General features: G+C 36.1%; 2 long non-coding RNA genes across 2 annotated transcripts; both read right to left on the reverse strand.

Annotated features, from left to right (window-relative positions):
- Positions 1–5,675: 5,675 nt before the first annotated feature.
- Positions 5,676–7,101, reverse strand: LOC140143864 (uncharacterized). Its single transcript, XR_011857805.1, has 3 exons — positions 7,044–7,101; positions 6,150–6,200; positions 5,676–5,902 (listed from the first exon to the last, which is right to left on the reverse strand). It is a non-coding gene; the product is annotated as an uncharacterized lncRNA (long non-coding RNA).
- A 13,364-nt stretch (positions 7,102–20,465) lies between these two features.
- Positions 20,466–22,315, reverse strand: LOC140143874 (uncharacterized). Its single transcript, XR_011857807.1, has 3 exons — positions 22,258–22,315; positions 21,638–21,688; positions 20,466–21,044 (listed from the first exon to the last, which is right to left on the reverse strand). It is a non-coding gene; the product is annotated as an uncharacterized lncRNA (long non-coding RNA).
- Between the last annotated feature and the right edge of the window lie 946 nt (positions 22,316–23,261).

The raw sequence follows: 23,261 nt of genomic DNA on the forward strand, positions 1-23,261 counted from the left end.
TTCAGGCGCTAGCGCCCTAAAAGCAGCGTATTTTGATGTATAGTACCATTTTTTCACAAATTGTTATGCTTTATCAAATTTTTCCGCCCTTTTTTATTTACTAATTCATTTTGCCGCCCCCTTCATTTTGGCCCCCCTATTTTGGCTGCCCTTCTTCTTCCGCCGCCCTTCATTTTGGCCGCCCCTGCTTTTTATTCCAGGGGCTGGCGCCCCAAAGCCCCCCCAAAAAAAAATACGCGCATGGGTAGAAGGTCGCATTTCAGCCACCTTTTGAGGCGTTTGTTAGTACGGATACATTTTGCTACAATGCAAGCAATAGAATAGTGAATAGAGCGTCAAATTTATCAACACTTACGTTTTCTTCCCTTTTGCTAAAAGGAAATCATGATTTAGGGCACTTGATGAATATAACAAATTTTGTCATAGACATGTGATAACAACGAATGCCAATTATTGAAGAACTATCCAATCCAGGATAGCCTTCAATGCAAATTGAATTAATGTTATATGTTTGTATCTTCTTTTCCCCTTTCTTTTTCTTTTTCTCTTTCTTTTGCTTTTTCTTCTTCTGTTTCTTTGTCATTTGCCTCGTCTTTTCCATTTGCTTTTACATTTTGTCTTTCATTGTTCTGCGTCTTGTTCTTCGTCATTTGTCTTCTTCCTCTTCTTTTCTTCTTTTTCTTCTTTACTTTTTATATATTACTATTTTATTGCAATTGTACTTATTGCTATTCATTGAAACTGAAAGCGAGAATGTTTCCACTTTAAGCATTATCTTTATCAATATGACTGATATCATTTAATGATAAAAATCATAACTTTATGAATTGCCAGTACGGGTGGCTCGTATAATCAAAACAGCATTGATAAAAGAAGAAAATAATACACATAGGCCTATATTTTGCTATACTGATGTCATAAATGTTATTTTGTAATTGTTTCTACCGTATTAAACCATTGCTGTGACGTCAGTCTATTCAATAAACTGTAGATTATTTTCTACGAATCAACACTTTTCTGCACGAATCTACAGTTAAGTGTGGATTCGTACAGAGAAGTGTGGATTCGTACAAAACATGTAATCTACAGTTTATTGAATAGAATTACGGCTGTTTCTAAATTAAGTGATAGGAAAAGGAACATTATCATAATATCATGAACAAATAAAATAAAATGAACGACATTAAGTTAAGGGGGTACTACACCCCTGTGGTAAATTTGTGACTATTTTTGCATTTTTCTCAAACAATAATAACACACTAGTAACAAAAGTTATGTATATTATTGGGGCAAGGAATCCAATTACTACACTGAAATTTCAGTGACTCAAGACAAGCGGTTCAGTATATATAATAGGAAACGAGGTACATCCTGGCGGTACCTTATTTCTTATCATAAATAACAAACCGCTTGACGTGGGTCACTGAAATTCCAGTGTAGTAATTGATTCCTTGCCCCTATAATATACATAACTTTTGTTACCACTGTGTTATTAGTTTTTGAGAAAAATGCAAAAATAGACACAAATTTATCGATGGGTGTAACGTGTTAAGGAAATTATGAAACCATTTTACACTAAAAAATACAATCAATACAATACTTTATTTGTACATGCGCTGAACTTATGTTTTTCCAAAATTATATAATAGGCCTACCGAGCTTTTATAATTGTATAGGCCTACAAAATTTGTATGTAAAATAATAACGCAAATTGTGCATTTTGAGTGTAATTCGGCCATTACACTTTCATTTGTGTCATAAATATATTATTCCGCCAAGATTTGCCTAGACCTATGTTCTTCTTTTTCAACTTATTATATATTATCTTTTGTCGTTTTTTTTTTCTTTTCTGTTCTTTTTTCTTTTTCTTTCTTTTTTTATTTCAGTCGCGTACGTATTTTTTATTTAGGAAACTTTGCTACATAATAAACATTCTGTATCAATGCATTTAGGCCTATCTGTTTATTTATTTGTTTGTTTTGTGCATGTTTATTAATGATATTAGCCACCGTATATCTTTTTTCTGTTTAATTATTTATTTGTCTTTCGTGTACAAACAAACTACATTTTGTTTCATCTGGTGGTATTTTGGCATGCTTGAATATTTACCCATATCGATCAGTAGCCAGTAGGCCTATCTGATAATTAAATATTATAATGATTAAATATTATAAATATTTATTATAATTACATATTTTAATAATATGATGAGTATCATTTATTATGAAATGTAAAGCTTTGGATACTCTGAGACAGGTTTTTCTGTCTGATATTAAGTCTATTTAGAATACCACAAACTTAAGTAGGGTAGGCATAACTATGATATTTTTATTGGTATTTATGGGTGGCTGGAAGTTGAGATCGGGGCTTTTTTCCGCGTCGAAGTTTTGTTGTGGTTTCTTTTTTATTTGTTTGTTTGTTTTTTGCCGCTTAAGTTCAGGGACATGTAGGTATTATGGTTCAGACCAACCAAATAAAACGGATTCTTCCTCTGTTTACACATTTAAAATGGGACACATGCTTACCTTTGTTCGACTAATATAGAATCATGTTTTAGGTCCTTTTCCCTTTTCGAAAGACATCTTCAAAACAAATCCCGTGAATCAACAATATCCTTTGAATGATTCCATCGAATAATTGCAATTATCCAAATTGCATTTCAACGAAGATAACAAATAATTTCCATAATTGCATGGTTGTTCCTAAACCGAACACTCGATTCACGGAGAAGAGTTTCATTGCTTTGTATCCTTACTTCTGAGTAGTTTCGATAATTTCCGTATATGGCAAATAAAACAAATCATCATGAAGATCTCCAATAAAATCGTGTGTAGTAATATACAGAACGCAACACAGGTCTAGCTACCTTCAGGTGCAACGAACGCCGTAATGATTTGTTATTGACCATTTGATATGAACCCGTGACTATTATGGCAATTTTCCTTGTTATGCAAAATAGAGACCTATTAAACGCATCAGAAGTGCATGGCTATTGATTGTATAATCACTTGAAGGACATTAAAATTATTTACGAATCTACAGATATAGAAATTACAGGTATGTCCAGTCTTGCGTGCGTGAGATACCTTGTAAATGTAAATATCAATAATACGAATCAACAGATAAAGAAATTACAAATGTGGAACAATGTAATGTTTGCTTTCTCCATTTATTATTACTAGTAACTTACGAATTCACAGCTTTAGAGAATATTATTGTTAGTATAAAGCAATGGTTTAAGTCAGAGAATACACTCGAAACTGTTGATTCTTGAAAATAATCAACTCGCTCCGCTCGTTGATTATTTTTCAAGAATCAACAGTTCCTCGTGTATTCTCCTTAACTGAGGGTCATTTGTCTGCTATTTTCCTGTACATTTTTGCATTTTGATATTCATTCACCGATTTTACTCCTTTATCCCGTTCATTTACTTTGGATTCATAAATCTATAGTATTCAAAATATCCTACATACGTTAATGATATTCTCGTTTCCGTTAACGAATTATTAAATTATAGTTTTAAAATGTCTGATATTTACCAGTCCTCGAAGTAAAGCTACAATGTATAAAGCTAATGATATGTTTTTAAAGTGTATGTAGCTGGGATGAAAAGCCGATGATCAATTAAAAAATTTGCCTTTTTATATTGATGATACACATTTTCCCCCAAAAGACCTACCATAGATCTTTTTGTTGCTTTTGGGGGAAAATCCATATCTTCAATACTAAAGGTCGAAATTTTCAATTGATCATCAGCTTTTCATCCCAGCTACATAGTACATACACTTTAAGTATATATCATTACATTTATAAATACGAAATTTGGCTGATTCCAATTATGTGCAAATTGCAACATTTTAAATAATACTGAAGTTAAATTAATATTTAAAAAGATTGTAAATAGGTTTCTCTATTGTCCAAGTACCTTCCTGTGGGGTTTTTATGCAGTGGTCAATGGGGATTTGCTATTTTTTTTGTTTTTATAAATTGTAGGAAAACTGGGCATATTAGGCAAAAAAAACATGTTTGTTTCCTGCAGCAGGTCAAAAAAGTCAAATGCGAAATGCGGTTCTTTATTTTTATTTTGTTTTATAATCCATGTCTTCAAATGAAAAAAAAAACCTTTTTTGCTGCAAATTGGAATGGAAATTTATAGTGGGTCTCTCCGACACAAAAAAATCATATTTCTTCATATTCAAGAATATTTATGATCCCCTTTCAACCTGCATATTAAAAAAGGATTAAAAAAATTAGTGATGTTTTCTCCAGTACTTTTTCACTAAGCTCGTTTGTTGTGTGATGTGTAAATGTTTACTCCAATAGTGTTTTGTATTATTTTTTGCGATTGTTTCCGGGTTTTTTTGTTGTTGTTTTTTTCAAAAGTGAAAAAAAAATCTAAATGCGCAAAGAAGCCGTCAAAAACGAAATACGCGCGTGCTACAGGAAACAAACTTGTTTTTTTGGCCTTATATTACTATAGGAAACTAAATATTTGGATGGAATCCTTGCATCGAGATACATAATTTGTATTTTATTTATGTATTTTGACCCGATCGGTGGATGTAGAAAAATTTGACCTATTCAAAAGTTTGTTGATCTTTGACTTGTTTCAACGATATCTCCAAAACTAAACGGCTCAGATTATTGAAATGATTGACTTTTTCTATCAGGAGGAACATTTTGAGGTAATATTGACTTGATTTAAAGCAAATTCTTATATACTGTGTCCTCCATGGGACCCCTTTGGGCATATTTTGTTTTAATTGGAATTTCTTAACATGTTCTCCAGACTCGTACAAGTTAAAAACAATATCAAATATAAAGTGGGCACCATTTTCCATTTGAGCATAAGTCTGAGAGTGACTAGATCTTCATTCGCTGCATTGTCTTTTTTAAAGGGAGTTTTTGTTTATTTTTGCCAATTATACCCTTGTTCAACTTGAAAGGAGTATACTATTTAGTGATTCTAGCATGCTTTTATTAGGCTAAAAAAATAACCTATAAAATTGTTATGTCTCAAAGCCGCTGCATGTGTTCGTTTTTCTTTTCATGTCAGCTGAAACGGCAAGTTCATTTTTTATTTCCCTTTCTTGTTATATTTTTTGCCGCAAAATCATGAAATTCTGATATAAAATTGGATGGTTTGAACCCAATACACAAATTTATTGGTCGAGCTATAGCGAGACCAATAAATTTTGTATTGGGTGAAAAAACCATCCAATTTTATCATTATTATGTTTTCAGAATCTTTTCTTGGTCAAAAACATGACTTTTGGTAAAAAAATGTAATTTTTGGGTCAAAAATGTGATTTTTGGTCAAAAATGTGATATTTGGTCAAAAATGTGATTTTTGGCCAAAAAATTGTGGAAAACAAAATTTTTGGGTCCAAAGTTTTGAGTCCAAGTGTTGATTATATTGGACTCTTCAACTCTGTACAAAGTATAGGAAGGAATATTCTGAGAACATAATAATGAGACAAAGTCGGAAGAAAAGTTACTTGAGTGTTTTCAATGACAGAAGAATTATAAAGAAAACTAGTGCATATGTATGATGTTGATCCCTGTCAAAACCAACATATGACAATTAATAACTTCAATATGGGGAGTCACACATAGGTCTAACAATACTTTATCGGAATCCTTATTATTGGCAAAAGCTTGTTATGTTCCTGGAATTGGGTTACAATATCATCTTTCTGGGAAAGTGTCAAATACTCGGGTATGGTGTTCCCATTACTGTACGGTGTTGATTTTCTTCACTCTTCACAAATTCCGCTACACCAGGACGGTGGCTCATCCTGTCATACCACGCCTTCAATATTTTGAAGTTGTCGAGAGCAGTAGGCAACAGCTTAAATTGGACATTGATGAGGTGAAACATGTTGTAGTCCGCAAAGGAAATCTGAAAAGTTGGGTAAAATGCATTTTAAAGGATGTCTCCGGCAATCATAACATTATGTCTTATAATGTTAGAAAGATAATTATCAAGCACAAATCACATGGTTTTATTTAAAACAAACTCATATTTACCATAAAAACAGCCGGGTCTCAACACGCGAATTTCAAAATTCCCGCGCCGAAATTGTCTAGTAAGCAGGCAACAATACTAGTGCTGCAAATCGTCAAAATGTTATTTCCTATAAACTTACCGCTTCAGATGCAATAAAAGACTTCCCATCGTTGACTTTCTTCAAACAATTCTATTGGTGTACACAAACCAATTTTGATTAGTATCCAATATAGGAGAATAACTTATAGTTTTATAGTACATGTACAACCTACCCTGATACTAACCCTCAAAATCCATTTACCCCGTATGAACTCTTACAACTCCTACAGGTAGGCCTGTCAACCCGAATGGTTAAGCTATTAGATATTATAGTCACGTGTAGTTTATACAAATCATTGGAAATTAGCTTTAAAACAGCCTAAAAAAAACCGGTCATTTGTATGGTCCCAGGTTTCAATTCAGATTCTAAGCCCGTAACAAATGCTGTTTCTTGTGAAGAACCACATACTCATACTGCTTATATTTAACATTCATAAATGATACAACTAATAATAACTCCAAACAAAAATTTCCTTCAATCATGCATGTATGATATTCATATTGTGTTAAGTGGCGTCACTAGGATTTCATCGGGAGGGGGACAAGGAATATCTCTAGAGTGGTTAAAAATCCGAAAATTTGTCTAAAATTAGTCATTCTCTTTGCCTAAAATATTAAAATGTACTAATTTCTTATTTTTGCTGGGGAGAGTGGGCACTTTATCGCTACTGCATATGCAAGCTGTATCAAAATGATTGGTACCCATCTGTTTTCATTGATATAATGGATGATACTGCCACATCAAAATTCAACATAAGATCCAAATAATTTGTAGGTTAATTATATAACATGTCATAAACTATACATTCTGGACATTTCAAGAGTATCCAACATTGTATTTGGTAGAGACAGGCTTTTCAAAATTGACGGGTACAAATCATTTTGATACACCCTGTATAGATGATGGATTCTCAATAATTTACCACGTACTAACCTCATAAAAGCCCATCCACAATGGGATTTTCTTGATGTACTCCTCTTTGCCCGTTTCCTGTATAATAAAGAATGATATAGGTTCCTCTATCAGATACAAATAAATTGCATATTTTAATAATCCCTCATCATTAGTGATATTTGCTTAAAAACGCGGCTCGTTTGATGAAATAGTTTTGGAAATATGACCTTGGATGTAAAAATTGAGACATGTATCTTAAAAGGAAAATTTCTTACCAATATTAACATTTCCATTTTGATATTCTATCAGTGCTTTCTAATTCTTATCATTAGAACTTCAAATTAAAATGGTGACAACTTCAATATCTGTTGTCAATTAATTTCAACTTAGAATGTCTGCAAGAGACCTCCCTCATTCCTGAAGGCAATCCATCCATCCAATCTTGGTATCTTTACATAGTTAAAGCCTTAATGTACGATCTTTTTTAATTTTTAGATTTTTCTTTTTTCTTCCAAAATGAAAAAATAGTTAATATGCAATCATTATAAAAGGTCCCAATACATTTGGACATTTGGAAACAACATCATAAACTTCACATCACCATGATCACTCGAAATATCTCGCACTTTTTGGATTAGGACGGCGAGTGCGGCCTCAGAGCTAGTCTCCTACGGAGCCAGTTTGGTTATGCGACATCTACACATGTGGCTCCGTAGGAAACTACGATTTGCGATCGTTCCGACATATTATCATAACCTGAGAATTTATGATAATATGTCGGACCAACAGAAAATCATCCTGTTTTACTACAAATAGGGCGAATTTGACAGTTTGCTCATGGATTTTTGAAAAAAATAAAGGTATATTCTGAAAAAAGTTCGAACATTAAGGCTTTAAAGAGAACTGGGGAAAGGGAGGATGATTCAGTATGATGTTTCTGGAATTCTCGCATCAAGCGATATTGTTACAGCACTTACCCAATTGTCCCAGGCAAGCCGAACTACTGCTTCAAACAAATCCTGTACTCCATCATTAACCATATCAATATACGCAGCCTCCTTTGGACTGCTGCCGTATAGACCTGCCAATATAATATGTGGTGCTGTTTAAGCTTGTGTAATTCTCGTCTCATCAGTCTACTTAATACGCACAAAAAGTCAGTGGCATAACTTTGGGTCAGGGTGCCCGGGGTCGAAAGTAGATCGGGTGCCCTGACCAAGGGTGTGCATGGTGCAGAGCAAATCAATTTAGGTATTGAAAGCCAAAGACCTATCGGAATAACTTACAAATAGTGTTTCAGATCAAATTTGTTTCATGTTTCAATGAACTTCATATTATTTTTTTTTAATTGCCCAATACCATTAGAAAATTACACAATACCACTGGGTAAAGGCATTGTACTAATATATCCAACAAATGGACAAAAAGTACCCAATAATGTAGTAAAATAATTGTACCCAATATCATTTGGTGAAATATTTTACCCAACAAATTGGTTTGTTTTTCTGGCGTTATTTTGATCCTCAAAATGACCCAATAATATGTTTAGGCAGATGTCAATAATTAAACTCAAAATCATATTAAATTATCTGTTTGGTCGTAAGGATCACAAAAAATATATAAGTTTGTGCGGGCAAATAAATAAATGTTGATATTTTTATAGCGCTTTATGCCGTAAACAGCCTCAAAGCGCGTTACATTTATTCCGCCGTCATTAGAATATGTCGGAACCACGTTTGCAGCCTACAAATAGCGCAGGGTTCATCAATACAACGACTGTGACTACTCCTACAACTTCCCATTGCACCTGGGTGGGGTGAGGCAAGCGAGGCAAAGTGCCTTGCCCAAGGGCACAACACGGTGGTGGGACGGGAACTCGAACGGTTGTTTGATGGGATCATTTATTAGTTTTTCAAACAAAACATAATGTATCATCCAAATTTTAGGCTTAAACAGCTAAAAGCGATATCATGCTAATGTATACCGATGCTTTTGAGTCATTCGCAACTTTGATTTCCCTCTTTTACAAAATTATTCACGTTTATAGCATTTTTAAAAGCTTTTTCGGATATAAAATGTGCCTATTAATGACAAAATTGGTGGCGCTATTTAGTTACTGGAAATTACAAATACAATACAAATAATTCCTTTTATAGTTTGATCAAATATGTTTATAAAATGTCCTTGTTGCTTGTTTCACCTATTCCAGCTGTTTTAATGGCAGTATTAATCACCTACCTCTTTCAAATAGAGAAATATGATTTAGGATACATAGCGCCATCATTAGTTTGCATTTATTTAATAATGAAGCCAATTCTATATACATCAAACAACCGTGCGTCGATGCACGGTACGCCTCTAGCCCTGATAACGTACCGTGTTTTCGTCCAAGGTATCTCAAGATTGCATTGGACTGCACAAGCATGAAGTCTCCGTCATAAAACATCGGCAGCTGCTGGAAAGGCTGATACAAAATTATTAATATTAATATTAAAATGGGCAGAAGCTGGTGTTGTTCGAGACTATGATGTTTGTTTGTTCGCTGTAATTGATCCTCCCAAAGGCACTCGCGAACAATCCCATGGGTATAAGGAAAATAAATTTGTTGCTGTTTATTTCTAGTGTATTATTCAGAGGGAAATTTCAAGTATCCCTGTATAGTCCTACCCGCAGAAGATTATTATAAAAATAATTATTACTATCTGCTGAAAACAGTAATTATGTACGTAACTTGCTCTTTTCTATCTATCGAAGACCGTGAATAATTAGGCACTTTTATATTGTTGTCTACAGAAGCAGTGGCGTAGATTTCTTTTTGACACTGGGGGATGGGTTGGAAAAAATTTCTTGAACTATAGTAAATCCGGCATAAGTTTATGATACAAATGCGCGCGAAAAATGGGCTTTGGGGGCTAAAATGGCCAAATATGAGGTTAATTTAGTCATAAACCCACATACAGGTGTCAACATTGGGGGGGTGATTTTATGGACCATCCCCCTGGTAAAATATGGGGGAGATAAATACCCCATCCCCGGATCTACGCCTATGTACAGAAGAGAGTAATCATGTAATGTATTATTGTTATCCACTGAAGACAGTATTATCTAAATTACTATTTATACTATCTACTGAAGACATTAATTATTGCTATCTACGTACATCAGATGTCAATTAAATATTTAATTTTATATTGCTATCTACCAAAGATAATAATTGTATAATATTTCTATCTGGTGGAGACAATCATTATAAAATGTAGTACTTTTGTAGTAGTAATAATATAAATTAAGTATATAATTTGTCATTGCTATCTACTGAAGACACTAATTATGATGTAAATATTGCTATCTACTGAAGACAGTAATTATATAATTTTATTACTGTCTACTGAAAACAGTAAAATTTATTAATACTATCTACTGAAGATATCAATCATAAAAGCAAATTCAAATCCTTAATCGAAAAAAAAATACCCAAAACTCACAAATCAAAAGCAATATATATTTGTAACAAACAGAAAATGTGCCAAGGTCATTATTCAAACACATGAGTTGGTAGGTTGGTTCAGGCGGTGTCGGCACCAAAGCATTAGCGCCAATCCGGCTTGAAATGTGTATGGGGTGCACCCGGTCAAAATTGTTTAAAAAGTGGCTGAAAAGTATGGATGGCGGATACCTTCTTAATACGCCTAAGATAATGCGCCTAACCTTAGACGTCTAAGATGCAATCTTAGACGTCTATTGCATCTTAGACGTCTAAGGTTAGGCGTATTATCTTAGGCGTATTTAGAAGGTTTCCGCCATCATGGCGGATACCTTCAAAATGCCTAAGATAATACGCCTAACCTTAGACGTCTAAGATGCAATCTTAGGCGTCTAAGAATTTCGCGGTAGACTTAAATCAACGAATCACATGACCAGAAATCCCAAACAGTCAATCATCTTAAGCGTATTCAATTATTGACCAATGAAATCTTAGACGCCTAAGATTTTACACGCCTAAGATTTCTTACACGTCTAAGATTGATATGTTCGTGATGGACGGTATCACCAATGTGATAGCACGCCTAGCTCGCAAAGCACCCTGGAAGACAGATACCATGCGCAGTGATCGATCATAAAGTACGGCGGGATAATCAGTTCAGTTCAGTTTATGTACAGGCTTTATCAAAATGATTGGTACCCATCAGTTTTGATGGTTATTTAGAGGCCTGCTTCTTTGAAATGCAACATAGGGTCTTCTTAAAATGACCATAGTTTCTAGTTATATGACTGTTTATGACATTAATCAACAAATTATGTGAATCCTAGGTTGCATTTGATATGGTAGTCATGTCTATATCTCTGGTAACTGATGTGTACCAATCATTTTGATACAGCCTCTATAGGCCCAAGTTTCAAATATTTTATTCACTGTTATCAGGGAAGTGCCATTAAAATCCGACAGAATTATGGCATATCGCCGCCCCATTTTGTATCAGATAGTAGATTAGGTTGACCAAATAACACGACCGCCAACCACAGGCGCTATGATTGAATTTGCGATACCGTCCATCACTAGTCACGGTCAAATGGTCAATCTTGGACGTCTAAGAAAAATCTTAGTCGTGTAAAATCTTAGGCGTCTAAGATTTCATTGGTTAATAATTGAATACGCCTAAGATGATTGGTTGTTTGGGATTTCTGGTCCTGCCATTCGTTGATTTAAGTATACCGCGAAATTCTTAGACGCCTAAAATTGCATCTTAGACGTCTAAGGTTAGGCGTATTATCTTAGGCGTATTTTGAAGGTATCCGCCATCATGGCGGAAACCTTCTAAATACGCCTAAGATAAAACGTCTAACCTTACACGTCTAAGGTTAGGCGTATTATCTTAGGTGTATTTTGAAGGTATCCGCCATCCATAGAAAAGAACAAAAAACGGTTCATTTTGCCGAAAGGTAGGGGGACACATCCCCCTCCCCCGGATTGACGCCCGTGCACCAAAGGATGATGTGGGGATATTTACATGGGTTTGCGGCAAATTTTGCAGCAACAGTCGGTTGATACCGTGACGTGAGACAGTGAAATTGATCTTCGAACTTTTTTAATATTGTGTGTTATGTTTAGATCTATAATTTCTAGAACATACCAAAGTTGGCTTTAGTTCTCTCCATCTTGCACTGTCGATCGTCGGCAAATATATAACGGATTCTTCCTGATAAGACAGCCCTTGGTCTTCTAACAATAATCTGATGGCTTGAGCTCGACCTAATTATGTAAATATATACGTGTATCCAGGGTGATAAGCAAATATGAGGTCAGTTGCTTGTCACTGGATACATGCTAGCAGAACGGTAAACTGCATATCCGTCTTTACACGCTTTTCAATGGGAAATGAACTTTGCTGCTTGGATGATGTCACGAGAGGTTAGCCTTATTGAAAAGCGTGATTTCAAGACTGCCAGGATCACCCCTCTGTACAAAAAGAAAAGTAAACTGGATGTTGGTAACTACCGCCCAGTGAGTGTTCTAAATTGTGTTTCAAAGATCTTGGAAAAGAGTGTTTATGTACAGGTTAAGGATTATTTGACACATAAAGATCTTATTTATCAGTATCAGTCTGGTTTTAGATCAGGATTTTCAACAGAGACTTGCCTTATATACTTAACCGACTTTGTCAAATACCAAATTTCTCAAGGAAATTATGTTGGAATGATGTTACTGGATGTCCAGAAAGCATTCGATAGTGTCAACCATAGTATATTATGTGATAAGCTTGAAGCTATGGGCATCAGCTCTGGTTGGTTTCAGTCATATCTGTATAACAGAAAGCAACTTGTCTGCATTGATGGACTAAAATCCTCTCTCCACACTATAACTTGTGGCGTCCCTCAGGGTAGCCTGCTGGGCCCCTTGTTGTATTTGTGTTACAGCAACGACATGGAGATTTCAGTGCAGAACAAGTTGCTACTTTATGCTGACGACAGTGTTATCATTGCATATGACAAAGACCCCAAGGCTGTTGCTGATATGCTTGGCTCTGATCTTAAATCATGCAATCAGTGGTTAGTCGATAATAAACTGTCTCTTCATGTTGGCAAGACAGAATGTATTCTCTTTGGCACCAAAGCTAAGTTAAAGAAAGTTCCTGACTTCTGTGTTGCCTATGATGATCATGTTATCAAATCTCAGGAGAGTATCAAGTATCTTGGTGTTTCAATAAACAATACACTGTCTGGTGAAAGCATGGTTAACTCTGTCATCAAAAAGGCTTCAGGTCGCCTTAAGTTCCTCTACCGGCATTCTCACATTCTCAATCAAACTTTGCGTAAAAATCTTAGTTCTGCATTGATTCAGTGCCACATGGATTACTGTTGCACATCTTGGTATAGTGGCCTCACTCAGAACCACAAAAATAAACTGCAAATTACTCAAAATAAGGTTGCTCGTTACATCTTGAAACTTTCTCCCAGAGATCACATTGGGCAACATGAGCTAAACCTTGTGAATCTCTTGAAAATTTGTGACAGAGTTAAACAGCTGAGGCTTAACCATGTCTTTAACATCTACCATTGTCAAGGTGCACTTTATCTTAATCAGAATTTCACTAGAACATCAAGTGCTCACTCTTATGGAACCAGATCAAGTGAATCCAATTTCATTGTTCCTAGGGTAAAAGGTATCGCCTCAAACACATTCTACTACAAAGCCATTTTGGACTGGAATGATCTCCCATCAAACATCAAGGGATTGCCTACCAAGTCTGCATTTAAACAAAGTGTCAAACAACATCTAGCCAGCAACTCTCTCAGTCAAGAGATGTCTGATTTCACTGTGTAGGCATTTTTTTTTGGTTTCCCAGTTGTTCTCTCATCTTTTCTTGGGACCCCATCGGAAATAAGCTTGCCTTTTCTGCGGGCTTAATGGGTTATCCTGGCTTGTCATTTTTTTTGTCCGTGTGCCTTGTTCCTAAATGGCTTTGTGGCTGATTAATTTAAGCTTTAAATAATTTGTCACATTGATGTACTTTGTAATGATTTTTCTGTCTCTATAATTTGTTTTTGTATTCTAATGATATTGCCTAATAAAAAACAAACAAACAAACAGTAACGACGGATATGCAGTCGACCGGCCTCCTAGAGTCATATAGCGTATTATAAAAGGTTTATCAATCAACTGCAGGTGGTCCCAGTATGGGGTCAAAGGTTACTTGGGGTCAAATGCCAATTTCAAGATAGTCGAGTCCATTCATGTTTAATCAAACAAAGCGCCCAAGGTAGAGCTTTTTGTCTTGATATCCGGGTTTGATGTGACCAACAACCCACTTGACCAAATAAGCGGGAAACATTTTGCGGTAGTCGCTTACACATGCCCTTCTTTGATCGCCCATTGATACACATGTCCTGAGTTTAAACGACAACCCACTTGACCAAATAAGCGGGAGACATTTTGCGGCAGTCGCTTACACATGCCCTTCTTTTGATCGCCCATTGATTCACATGTCCTGAGTTTAAGAGACAAGACGCTGTTGGTGCAATAACCAATCAGACGTTCACGTTGAAGTAGATCTGAGTAAGAAATCCAATCAATATATGTGAAGTTGCCATAGAAGTTGAAGTAGATTTACAAACTTCATTTGGAAACTCTCTGTTAACAAAAAAACTCGACAAAAAATGCGAACAAAATTAACTTTCTCATCACTTCAGCCTAAATAAAAGATACACGTTCATTTAATAATTTATTGAGCTATTCCAGAAAGAAATACACACGCCCTACAGCGGAGTAAACTTTTCAATTGCAAAGAAATGTCTGGGTATCCAGATTTTCTTTCTGAAAACACCTGAAATTCCAGTTGCCAATGTTACTGCAAAAACCTTGGATATGCAATTAACATTATTAAATGAAAGTTTTTAGGTTTATTTTATCAATTTCAAGTGAAGGAACACATATTAGTGTTTTTAAGTATCAACAAATCTCTATTCAGGCTTGGACGAAAGTGCCTCTCATGTCTAGTGTACTTCGGTTATATTTATAAATGAGCTTTTATAAATACGCATGTGACTCATGTGCACGACATACCACATGTACCAAGACCAGCAAGCGTGACCAAATCCTCATGCATTGACCACTATACAGAAAAGGGTAGAAACTCTGTAGATAAATATAATCGAATTTAAGTATTAATTGAATAGCAAAATTATTACACATGGGGGGATTCCGAATTTGTAATATGTTATCAAAAACAACATTTTATAAGTATTTGACGACAGAAAAAAATATTCAACGACGGAAACGTTTACAATATAATCATAAAGTTGAACAAAATAGACAATTATGCTGCATCATGCACAGTAGTCTCATGTTGTTCCGCCTTTATGCATTCAAATGTATAGGAAACCCACCCGCTATGTAGAAAGTCACTGCCTACACGCTGTTATGGCAGCGCGGAGGTGGTCACGTGCGTATTTATAAAGCGCTGTTTTGTGTTTACAAATATAACCGGAGTACACTGATTACTCGGACTATAACGTACCTCTTACATCGAAGTAGATGAGTTTGTACGGCTCTGCCACTGCATAAATAGAAAATATTTAGTTATTGCTACGATATGTATATGAATGAAATTTATATATAAGACTGTTTCTCTGATTTTGTTAAAATTGTAATAACGTTTCAAATTTACATTTAGCTCGAGCTCTCATTAAAAACCAATACTTACTAGTTTTATGTTAATTTCAAAAATTACACTAAGAATGGATATGCAGGCTACCGCAACAAGTGCAATTCCTCCGACGTACGTGTTTACATTATCCTCCAATTCGATAAAGAAATTATATTATTTATATGATTAGTTTGATTCAAACAATAACCTTTGTACACTGTTTTCAGTAACTTGATAACTCAATATTTACAGAGGGTCACTATCGGTGGTCAAAACCACTATCTGTGGTCAAACCCGGGTGTCAAACCACTATCTGTGGTCAAACCCGGGGGTCAACCACTTCCAAACCAAAAGGTTTGTTAAAAAGTATAAACAACATGAAGCGGTATAGGCGTACTATAAATAAAAGTTACGGGTATTCGAGTTAAGGTTACAGTAACCAAATGAAAAGGGGTAAAGAATGAAGAAGGAAAGAAAGAAACTAATTAGGAAATGTAAGAAAAAGGAAGCTAAAATAAAAACTAATCAGGAAAAATAAGAAAAAAGGAAGCTAAATAGAATTAATTAAATAACATGGAAACGGGAAATCACAACCTAAGCAGCAAATATAAAAGATGGGAACAAAGTATATAGAAAAAACAAAGAAAGAAGCTAAAAGGGAAATAAAAGAACGGACAGATTAAAAAAAATAATGGGAACGAGGCCGGTTAAATAAAGAATTAACATGGAAACGGGAATCACAAGCTAAGCAGCAAATATAAAAATGAGAACAAAAAAAATGAAACAAAAAAGAAAAGAAAGAAGCTTAAAAGGAAATAAGAAGGGACAGATTTAGATAAATAGAATTTACCTTTAAAAAAAATTCTACCTGTTCAGAAATTCGTTTCTCTGAGGGTAGGGGGTCTTAATCGTGATCATTATATGGTACAGAACATATAGAGTATTCAATACGTAATGCAATACGCAGAGATGTATCGTTCGAGTCCGGACTCGGACTCGAGTCCGACTCGAGTCCACTTTTGTTGGACTCGGACTTGGCTCGGACTCGGACACAAAAAGACTCGGCTCGGCTCGGACTCGGACACAAAGGGACTCGGACTCGAAGCCGAGTCCGGTCCGAGTCCTGTCCATTAAATCCATGTAAAATGTGAAATGATAAATCTAAAAATGTCAAAATAGATCTCATATTTGTTGACCATTGTGAACATTTTCCAAATTAATTGGGGGCTGTCAAATCTGTGATCTGCCATATATCCTCAGCCCATATCCAGCAAATTATTTAGATTTATCTGTCACTTAGCAGAATCATAATTATTATTGTTATCATTAATTTAGTAATGAAATAATTGATAATTAATTAAATGCATAATTTGAATATTTGGACTATAAAAAATATCTAAGAGTTTTTTCATGGAACTTTCCAATCCATTAAAATTTAAGAGAGAAACATGCACATGCACTGGACCCTACATCTCAGCTCCCACTCAGTAAATTGGTAGGTCCATGACAGGGCTACGGTGTCTGTAGTTTGTGTGTGCTCACTACTCACAGCACATTTGTGTGGGACAATTTTGAAAAGATGTTTAGAATTAAAGGTGAATTTCTGTTAGTATGATTATTATGATGATGATATGATAAAGATGATGACGATGATGATGCAGAGATGCCAACATTAACATCCAGAAAATAGAGAGGATTCAAACAAAAATAGGGAGACTTTCAAAATTACATGCAACTTCAAGGGCACAAAATTTGCCAGAAATAGGGAGGTTGCCAAATTTGGGTGTCAAAATGGATAAATATGTTTACAATAATATGGAGCCTCCCTCTAAAATGTATTTGAATACATTGCAATTCATTTACACATCTTTATGCTTCACACAGCCTAGTGAATTTCTCTAGTCCTGAGTTTACATGTAGTGTGCCACACACACACAAATACCCCCACATGACTGCTGTCTGATACAGGTGGTCTGATACATGTAGATTTTACCTTCAGGAGTTACATGTAGCTGCTCATGGGTATGGGTCTTTGAAGTATTGTGTGCACCATGTATACGGTTGGTTGACCTGGGTTGAGTCTTTGAAATGTCAACTGTGTGGGGAGGGGTGGGTGGTGTTTGGTAGGGTGGGTGTGTATAGGGAGTGCGGTGTGTGGTGTGGTGTAGTGAGTGACCTTTGACCAATGACCTTCTCTTTCTGCAATTTATCATCAAAATGCCTTTAAATTATGCGGAAACTTTGAAATTGTCTTTTTTTCAGCAAATTTGTATTGTAAATTTTCAAATTAGAAACAAAATGTAAAATTTTGCTCCATTATTTGGAATAATGACCCATTTTTTCAAAATTTTATACAAAATGACCACCTTCTTTCAAATTTTTATACCCAATTACACTAGCTTTTTCATTTTGTTATACCCAATGACCCATTTTTATACAAATTCCTACTAAGCAATGCCAGTAGGCAGATACAGGTCACATTCAAGTTGAATGACCCCCCCCCCCACCTCCGGTCATGGACTCTGACCGAGTCCGGACTCGAGCCGGACTCGAGTCCGGACTCGGTCTTATTTTTGTTGGACTCGGACTTGGCTCGGACTCGGCACCCCGGACTTGGACTCGAGTCCGGACTCGGACACAAAAGGACTCGGACTTGGCTCGGACTCGGATACAAATGGACTCGGCTCGGCTCGGACTCGGACAAGCTGGACTCGGGTACAAGTCTGGCAATACGTGGCACTATTAAGAGAGCTCAATTATGACCCTACCCTCAGATATGTGAGGGGCCGGGAGATCATCTTTTATGCGGTTACATTAATGACTTTCCCAAACTCCCGGGATACATTGAGGACATCTATACTCACTAATGTGACGTATAGACCCAAAACACATCACGTATACAAACCCATCTCAATATGTAACTTTTTTAATAACATTTCTGGTTTACTGGTGGACACACGATAGATCGCCCAATAAAGACAGTTCCAACCAAAAAATGCGTAACTACAGGCCCTATGGAAACAACAAGTCCTTTTGTGACACGTCCATTAACCCATATAATAATAGTAATCAATGAACTAAATATCCACCACAACAGTCAGTTATCGGGTCATACGGTTTGAATAGATTGACCTTGATTTCCTTTTCACAGGACTCGCTAGTATTTTGGAGATGGCTGAAAATGGGTCTTTCAAATATTACATTTTTTTTTGTCTTTGAATGACAAATTGGTTGAAAGACCTACATGTTTCAGCAGGTAAAGGACCATTACATCTACTAGAATGCTAGCTACATCCTTACAAAATCAATTCTCGAGCTCTGCATATGACTACACTACCTGCAGCTAGTGCTACGGTACTGTGGTAGATTCGCATTGACATGATTGTGACTTGGGCAGCTCTCTTTTTGACTTATGGCTGAAGAATTTGACATGCACTAGGCTATCAACAATTCAAACCTTGAATCAGAACTTGATAATCAATCTTTTCAGATATTAATGACGTTGATTCCACACAGAATAAGGAAGTTTCAATTGTTTAAAAGATCGCTTTGACGTATAACTGCCGAATTCGACACCCGTGTCATTTCGCAAATTCACAAAGAAAACACTGCATATGAATCATTGGCAGTTCCGTTTATACTAATTTTCGATGTGTACGTAGGCCTAACTTGATAACATGAAATTCATTTTGCGCATATTCGTTTGCAGCTCACATATCTAAAAAGTACTAAAACATAGGCCTACTCACGTTTCTGAAACTGATGTTCACCACAAACGTTTGTTTATATTCTTCCTACACAATCTGCCTCGCCTTCAGTTTTCCGTTCCGCTAAATTGGAATTAGCCGAGCCATCAACGCCATCAACGGCAAAAAGGTGCCAATTATAAGAATCGTCTATAGGGCAAAGAAGCGACTGAGCAAGCGCGATAAACCAAGTTAAACTTTGTTGTTAAGTTTCTATCAAACTTATAAATGCTACATTCAATGGTCGTCACCTTATGAATCATATCGTAAAAAAGGTAAAGATAAATAAAGGAGGCGAACCTGTATAAAAACAGTGAACGGAGCGGAGTGCCCATCTTTCTTTCATTGCGATTGGGCCAAACTCCTCCATGTAATATTGCTGTAAGGGGATCGCTACACCTCCTCCACAGCGAATCTACCTTCCCGGCATTAAAGAATGCCGATACCCATTTATACACATGGGTGGAGAGGAGTAATTGAGATCAAGTACCTTTCTCAAGGGCACAACACAATGGCGTCGCCGGGGCTCGAACCCGCAACCTTCCAATTATGAGTTGGAGCCCGTTCCGCTTGGCCACCGTAGGCCTACTCCATCATGCAGTTATTTTGTGCATTTTCAACGATGTATCTACGTCGATTTCGCACGTGGACTATCTTCAAAAATAGCTAAATTTTGAATACTTCAACGTACGTCCGATGTCTACGTTTTGAAATCGCAATGTCTCTATTGTTGTCACGAAACGGTGAATACAAAGTTCATCATGCAGTTATTGGTAACTACATGTATGCACACAACACAGTGGCACTCACAATATAGGCAATTGACCCCTACTGGTAGCGCTGTGTTGTAGATATAGGATAAAAATCTTTATCGTTTCGATTTTTGCAACAAGAAATACCATATTACTTTCGGACTTGTTAATGTTATCTTAGAATATCTACCTATCTTGTTGACTTTCAAACTTTTGAAGAAAAAACACTGAAATATAAAGTCATTCCAGACATAAAAGATGAAAATTAGTTACATGATCATTTATTTGTGTCATGATTAACACTTTTATTCAGCCATTTACACAAAATATCGGTTAATACGCCATTTAGGGTACAGTTTTGGTTAAACGCCATTTAGGGGGTGATTTTGGTTAATCACGCCATTAAGGGGGTACTACACCCCTGCCCAATTTTGTGCCTATTTTTTGCATTTTTCTCAAAAATTATAGAGCATTGATGACAAGTAAGTTATGTATATTATAGGGGCAAGGACTGCAACTACTGCACTGGAAATTTTATTTCAGCACAGACAACAGTTGTGGAGTTACAGTCAAAAGCTACTTGAGCTACAGATAGGACAAACTATACTTTATCGAAATCCGGAATCCTTGTTAATAGCAAAATTTTGCTATGCATGTTTCTGGAAACGGGTAACAAAAGTATGATATCTTCCTTGGAGAGTGTCAAATGGTCGGATATGGTGTTCCCGTTACCCTACGGCGTTGATTTTCTTCACTCTTAACGAATTGCGCTAAACCAGGACGGTGGCTCATCCTGTCATACCACGCCTTCAATATTTTGAAGTTGTCGAGAGCAGTAGGCAACAGCTTAAAAAGGACATTGATGAGGTGGAACATGTTGTAGTCCGCAAAGGAAATCTGAAAAGTTGGGTAAAATGCATTTTAATTGTAATGTTAAAATTGTAGTGTATAGGTTAAGCCTGTATTATCATGCGACCCAGGAAAATGCCTGTTTGTATATAGGTAAAATTGTTTATTATTTTATTTATTTTACCATTTTTATATGCGCCAATACAATCAGTGGCGTAGCCAGTGTGTGTGTGTACGGGGGTGACCCCCTCTTCCTAGCCGCCGGTTCTTCTAAGGCCGTTGATACACGAAGGGTGTTGGTGAAAAAATTGAGTCCAACATTAGCCCAAATACAAAAAATATTTCCGTCGGTAGGCCTACATTTACAATTACGGTGTTCCCTTTCGGTTCCCAAAACCTGGCTACACCACTACATATGATCCAGGGTAGTTATGGGGTGTATGTGAGGGGGGGGGGGGTGAGTTCGATATCCCGAAGTATAAAAATGAGAAAGAGTGAGGGGAGACTGAAAAAGAAGGGAATCGAGTGTCATGTAGGGCTTAGGCCTATAACATTTTTGATCAGTAAGTAGGCAACAAGTGCTACAAATCGTCAAAATGCAATTTAATTATTATATTATTTCGTTAACCATGTTATCTTACCGTTTCAGATGCGATAAAAGACTTCCCATCGTTCACTTTCTTCAAACAATTCTATGGAATTAATACACGGTTTAGTAGAGTCATTACTACACACAAAACAATTCTGATTTAATATCCAATTGCACATAATTGTAATTATATAGTAGAAGACTTACTAGAAGTAGAATTATGTTACAACCTTTACATTGGCCTATACTGTATAGCTAACTTTATACCATCGGAACGGACTTCTATTCGCTACTTGCACGGTTCCGCCATTATGCACTATGTGCGGGGAGAGCCTCGAACTGGCAGCATACATGAATGGGAATTGAACTAGTCATAACGTTCTGTGTAAGGTTACATAATTCTTCCTTTCATGTATGCTGCCAGTTCGAGGCTCTCCCGCACATAGTGCATAATGGCGGAACCGTGCAAGTAGCGAATAGTCCACTCGCCCATCGAGCATGTAAGCTCATGTAGCTATCAAGAAACCCCCATGTATCAATTTGTGCACAAAAGGGGTTGTACATCCTGCGGGAAATGGGGGTACAGCCCTTTGGTAGCGCCACTGCAGCTGCACTGATAGGCCTATAGATGATGTGTCTCAGATTCTCAATAAAACACCACATACTACTCACCTCATAAAAGCCCATCCACAATGGGATTTTCTTGATGTACTCCTCTTTGCCCGTATCCTGTATAATGCATGAATAAAGATATAGAACCACTAAATTTACTTACGAAATTAAAAGATCAGATTATCATAACAACGAAACGGTAAATCTTGGTGGGGTTCTATGTAAACTTAACATAAAATTTTACTCTCTTTTCAGTCTTCATTTTCATTTTTTTTTAAATGTTTTTAAATGGCGTATGAAAAATTTAAATAGATACTCTACTCTTCTGTACTAAATCAATTGTGAACCAAGTGGGTATCAAAAAAAATCATAAATATTTAATTATTCCTTTACCTATCTGACATTACAGTTTTTACACAAAAAGTATTTATTTGAAAAACCTAACACTCGACTATTTTCCGGAGAGGTCACAGGACTACCGTGACCGGTGCAATAATTAGCATTAAGTCAAGTGTTTTTTTACGTATTTTAGAAACACTTGGCCAATGGCGAATGTGATAGAGCTCAGTCTTCAAATTATAGTCATATAACGACCAACACAAGTTGTAACAAAATATATTTATACAATTTAGAAAAAAAAAAACAATTATAGGCAAACATGTCACTCATTGTAAATTGTAATTATATAATATTTATTGTTACAGTGTGATGTGCCCTGAGTAATTTAATTTAATTATTTAACTTTGACACGCTGAAAGTATTTCATGAGATGGGAAACCCCCTTGCACTTGTAAGAGTTGGTCTGTAAAGTCATTCTGGGATTCCCCTTAAATTATTGTAAACAAAGTCAGATCTATGTTTGGAACTTGAAAATCCCCAGTTCAGTGTATTGCACCCGTAGTATCCCCCCCCCCCCGGATTTAATGTGAAAAGTTAATGTGTATAATTAACCTTGGGAAATCCCTTGGATTGTGAAATGGAGATCATTTTGGAAATTCCCCCAGGAAGTAAATGTGACAGAATGGTCTATTAATAGATTGGGAGTATAAAATGTGAGAGCTTGA

Source organism: Amphiura filiformis, unplaced genomic scaffold (assembly GCF_039555335.1).
Source record: "Amphiura filiformis unplaced genomic scaffold, Afil_fr2py scaffold_30, whole genome shotgun sequence".
In the NCBI taxonomy this organism is placed as follows: Eukaryota; Metazoa; Echinodermata; class Ophiuroidea; order Amphilepidida; family Amphiuridae; genus Amphiura; species Amphiura filiformis.